Genomic DNA, 6,000 nt, shown 5'->3' with positions numbered 1-6,000 from the left:
ACTTCTTGCCTGTCATACCTAAAATTCTAGGTATAGGCTGTATACACTTGGAATATGGCAACTCAAAACAACCACATTTGCAGATTCACAATTATACATAGATTTTCATGCCACGTACAAAGATGAACACAGATATTTCTTTTCAGTCCTTTTTGATGTAAAAAAATTGGAATCACTTTAAATGGCACTAATAACGTAATAATGTCATATGCAGTCATTCAAAAGAACAATATGGAGCTGAGTGTACCGATGGGGATACAGTCATGGAGTGAGGGCTGGGGAACTAAAACAGATACTGGAACTCAGAACCTTTTCCATCTTAGGAACATTACGCAGTCATTCAGACTCCCACCCCCAGGGAACAATGGTGAACAAGTGAGCCTGAAAATGGCCCAGCAGCATTTCTGGACCAAATCCAGGGAGGACCGAGAGGCTCGGGAGGAAGAGCTTGGGGTTTGGAGCCGCTTTTTCCCTGGGAGCATTTGCAGATCCTGGAGGAGAAAGCAGAGGTGGCCAGCCCACACTTCTGACAGCGGATTCTGAGTGAGTGAGTGCAGGGACTCTGCAGATAAGCGTCCTCGTGTGTTCTGCACAGTTGAGCCACAGCAGCCCGCGGCACCGGCCGTCTCAGTAATGCGTTCACTGGTTCTCCTGCCTGTTCCCTACCCCACATTCCTCTTGTGTGTTCCTAGAATCCAAAGGGAACTGCTTGCATCCAGGCCTTTATCGTGGGCTCTGTTCTCAGGGCACTCAGTCCAGACCACTGCAGCAGGAGAAACAGAAAATACAGCCTAAGACATTTCCAACTGTGGGAAATCAGGCTCCTTGAAAAAGAAGAAATAGACAAAAACAGTATTTGAAGAGCTAATGGATGAGGCAACAAGTCCTACAGATCCCAAAAGGTTACATTTTGAAGTCAACAACAACCAAATGAAACTGCAACAGGCAATTACAAAGAGACTATTGAGAGCAGAGGGAGGAGAGGTCATCACCTCCGCACACACGCCCATTGCTTGGATAGCTGACCTCAACAGAGCAAGGGAAAGCAGATCCAGTGAGAATGGACTCTAAGCCACAGTGCAAGAACGCACCGGCCAGGCAGGAGCAATGTGTCCAGGGAAAACACCCTGCAGGACTGGACAGGAAGGAGACGCTTCCACAGGGATAAAATTGGCATGAACAGTGGGTTATTAAAGGAAAGCGTGCAGGGAACTTAGAAGGTAAATGATTCCAGGTGGAATCTGGGATATCTAGAAATCAGACTCCCATGGGCAAATCTGTATAAAACAATAACAGTGGTGCAGAAAACATAATAAAGCCTGTAGAATTGAGATACAGAGAGAATTAAAATAGTTAAGAATGTGTTTTTCTAATTATTAATTTTTAATTTGACAGAGGCCACTGGTTAGCCTAGAGGTTAAGGCTCCCACATCCTGCATCAGAGTGTCTGGGTTCAGTATCCAGCCCCACTCCTGACTCCAGCTTCCGGCTAATGCAGACCCTGGGAGGCAGCAGTGATGGCTCGAGTACCTGGCTTCCTGCCACCCCCAGCCCTAGCCATCACAGGCATTTAGAAGTGAAGCAGCAGATGTCAGCTCGCTCTATCTCTCCTCTCTCCTCTCTCCTCTCCTCTCTCTCTAACAAATGGCTTCTTAAAATTTATAATATACATGATTTATAAGTTAGTAGAGATTTACATATGTTATTGTTCTTATGCCTTTGCATTAACTGGAAAGAGGGCAAAGGTGCCAATTAATAGGCTTCAGTAAGTGGAAGATGCGACTTAAAATCTAGGTTAACAGGATAATAATAAGTTCATAACTTCAAGCTGATGGGGAAAGGGTGGACAATGGAACAATTAAAGAAAAATTCTCTCTAAAGGACAGCAAGAAAGAAAACATAGGACATGCAGGACAGATAGAGAGCACTAAGTTAGATGGTAGGTTTAAACCCAGATACATAAACAGTTGAGTGTAAATGGAGTAAATACCACTTAAATGACCAAGAGTTGGGGTGATTTAAAAAGACCAACGTGCCATGACCATATGTTGTTTATAATTGACATCAAATTCATGACATAAAATGACTGAAATTAAAGAGATAGACATGGAGAAAAAAATAAATATGTGCATACACTAATATCAGACAAGATACATTTTAAGGCCAAAATGTATTTAAAAAGGGGCATCTCTTGTTTTTTATAAAGATTTTATTTATTTATTTATTAGAGTGGCGAGTTACGGACAGAGGGAGAGACAGAAAGGTCTTCCATCTGCTGGTTCAGTCTCTAAATGGCTGCAATGGCCAGACCTGGGCTGATCCGAAGCCAGGAGCCAGGAGCTTCTTCTGCGTCTCCCACGCAGGTGCAGGGGCCCAAGGACTTGAGTCATCTTCCACTGCTTTCCCAGGCCATAGCAGAGAGCTGGATCGGAAGAGGAGGAGCCAGGAGTTGAACCAGCACCCATATTGGATGTTGGTGCTGCAGGCGAAGGCTTAGCCTATTACGCCACAGCACTGGCCCCCGGGGCACTTCCAAAACATTTTTTAAAAAATCAATTCATCAGGAATAGATAATACTTTTAAAGAGAAGCTAATAATACACAGCAAAGAGATACATATCTAAATCTGATGGATAAGCAGATAAAAGTAGCATAGGTCTAAGCAGGATGAGCGAACCTGACCTGAAGTGGGTGTAGAACAGTCCACCCAGCACCTGTAGACTACACTCGTCTTCCCTTCCCACTGCAAGGGGGACCATTATAAAAACGGCCACAGGCTGAGCATGAAGCCAGCCTCACCCAGTCTTAGAGGGCAGAAACCGCAACACAGTACATTCCTAAATCACAGCACAAGTAAGCTACAGCACCAGGAACAAAAACTAGGAAGTAGGTCTGGAAATGTTTACCACATTGGATAGGAAAAATGTCTCAACCAGAGACAAAGGAAGGAAAGCAGGCCCCCAACACTAACTTTGAAAAGTAGTTATCTAGTGAAGCAGCTGGGCGCAGTTACCTTGTCTGCGGAGGGAAGATGTCCTAAGTTCTGCTTCTGTAACTCCAGTCATAAATCTGTCCTATAAATCTGCCCCTGGTATCTCTAATGAACATACCGGACCCACCAACCATTGAAAGAGTGGTCTTAAGTCACGTAGGCTAGTTCCCCCAGAATAGTGCTAAGTCACGTAGGATGCAATTTGAACCCACCAATGCTGTCATGGCTAAGGTATGATGCTGATGAACCTATACATATTGTAAGAAACTTGGGATTGTCACTCCGTTCTCAGGAAATGATTCCCACTGAGCCCGCTGGCCGGCGTGAATAAACTGCTTTCAATCCTCCACTGTCCTGGTGCCTGTTTGAATGATGGAGGTTTTCCCATCCTAGGTTTCTGTAACAGCACCCTTCTGCTGAAAACGCAGGCAACAGAGAAATCACAGGGCCTAACGGACTTGCCACACCTGCCCTCTGCTGACCAGCCCCGTCGTGGGGCAGCAGGGGGCCCGATGACAGACAGACAAACCATTTGGTGTGCAGTGAGTCCTCTGTGGAGTAGCAGGAGGGAGGTTGCATCGACACCAGATAAACACAGGAAGGCATCCTGGAAGCTGGGGAGCAGGAGGAGCCTTGCCCAGGAGCCCTGGAGCGGCCCTGTTTGTTCTCTATTTCTGCGGTAACTAAGGGAGCACTGGCCCGGGCCCCATAGCACGTGCACAAGCCAGCATCAGGGCAGGCAGGCAGCCCGGCGGCTTTCCACATGGCGTCATCTCTCTTCCCTCGTCTGCAGCTGGAGAAGGCCAGCTTTACCTGCCGTGCTCTCTCAGGAGTGTGCTCCCAGACGCTCCAGGGTGGCTTCAACAAACATGTATTGCCCGCAGATGGGGAGGCTGGTGATCTAAGATCAAGGCCTAGGTGAGGCTCTGCTTCCTGCTCTGCAGATGGCCGCCTTCTCGTGCATCCTCACACAGCCAGGGAGCACAGGGAGGAAGCGAGCACTTAGGGGTCCTTTTACAAGAGCGCTGATCTCATCCATGAAGCTGCCACTCCCATTCATTGTCCCCAAAGCCTCTACCTCCTTATTCCATCACACTTGGGACTTAGGATTTCAACACAGGGAATTGGAGACACAGGCATTCAGTCCATCGTGAAAGGCATATTGCCTGTGCCTGATACATGGAGAAGAACCAATGGTATTCCCAGGCCCGCAGTTGATGTTTGTGTGGTTCAAACCTGGTAGGCTGCGAAATGCCCAAGGAGGAAGACTTCGTCTTCAGCAAGATTGAGGCTGCACCCACAGGCTCCAATTCATGGAGCTACTCTATATCTGACAATAAAATACCTTAGAAAAGGAGGTGAGGGGGGCTGGCGGTGTGGTGCAGCGGGTTAACACCCTGGCCTGAAGCGCCAGCAACCCATATGGATACCAGTTCGAGACCCGGCTATACCATTTCCAATCCAGCTCTCTGCTATGGCCTAGGAAAGCAGTAGAAGATGGCCCAAGTTCTTGGGCCCCTGCACCCACGTGGGAGACCTGGAAGAAGCTTCTGTCTCCTGGCTTCGGATAGGCGCAGCTCCAGCCGTTGCGGGCAATTGGGGAGTGAACTATCGGATGGAAGACCCCCCCCACCCCGCCGCCTCTCTTCTCTCTTTGTAACTCTGACTTTCAAATAAATAAATAAATCTTTAAAAAGAAAAAAAGGAGGTGAGGTAGCTGTCAATACTGTCCCATAAAGAGGCCATACATGCCATTGCACATGGTGGTCATCAGACACACTCCATCCAAATCTGGCTCTTTGGGAAGTGAGAGAACAGTGTGTACCTGATGAGGCATCATGAAGGGGAAGACACTTGTAGAGTCTGGGACCTGCCAGGGGCCTCCTTGAGCATGGCAGTCAGCCCATGTAAGATTCCTTGTCCCCAGCATGGGGCACTGTGAGGGTTGGTGGGTGAGGGTCCCTACGCCTGTGTTCCATGGCTAACTCTCATCCTCAGCCAGGTGGAGGAAGTGGAGGGAGGATTCTCAGTACCCCTTCTTTCCCTCCCCTCAGCTGCTGCAGGTGAGCCAGGTGCACCTGACCTCGCCTCTGACTGACCCTCAGCTGAGCATGGCAGTGAAATCATGAACGGTAGCCCTGATTGCTTTTTATATTTCAGTATGTTGTGGGGACGTGTTTCCCCTGGGACTTCGTGTTGAAGAGCTCTTCTGAACATGACCACTTCCACTTTAAATGGAAGTGACTCTCAGCAGGCACTTCTCTCTGAGCCGGACTCCGCGGCCTGTGATCATGACCCACTGTGCTGGCTGGGAGAGGCACATCGTGTTCACAGCAATTGCCTTTGAATCCGAGGGCCCAGCACCTGCAGGTGCAGCGTCTCTGCCTTCTCTTTAGCTGCCAGCGCTTATCAGTGCATCTCAGTGCCAAAGACTTGGGGTCCTTGTCTTAGGACACAGAATGGGGAGCAAGAAGCTAAGCCCTAGGGCAGCTGGCCGAGCCTCGGCTCATCCCCCACAGGGCTCTGTCCCTATCCAGTGGCTGCCATAGCCTGTCTTGTCCCACAGATAATGGGCAGTACTCCCTTTCTCAGCTGTGTCCTTGGGTGTTCCCCAGTGGCCTTGACAATGTCACATGGCCAGGCCTGAACCTGGGGTGCTGGGAGTGAGCCTCATAAACCCAGAGCTGAGGCCAGGGCTGGTCATGGACAACGTGGGGAGAGATAGTCTCCAACAGAAATCAGGGTGGCTCTGCTAAAATACTGCTGGGCAGGACAACCAGAGTTCCTAAAATTGTCTGTGTCACCTCCTTGATGCCCCAGATTAGGGAAGGGCTCATGGTTCCACACTACTCACATAACAGCAAATCTGCCATGGACTCCCGGGGAATCCAGAGATGCAAAAATGTGTCTTCTCCCTCCAGGCACTCAGAATCCTCCTCAGGTGGGCACCTGGGGGTCCTCTCAGCCTCCCTTCCCCTTCATCCCTGTGCCCTCCCAACCCAGTGTCAC

The sequence above is a fragment of the Lepus europaeus genome, chromosome 10 (genome assembly GCF_033115175.1).
Source record: "Lepus europaeus isolate LE1 chromosome 10, mLepTim1.pri, whole genome shotgun sequence".
NCBI lineage: Eukaryota > Metazoa > Chordata > Mammalia > Lagomorpha > Leporidae > Lepus > Lepus europaeus.
The sequence above is the reverse complement of the archived record's forward strand: the minus strand, read 5'-3'. Positions refer to the sequence as shown.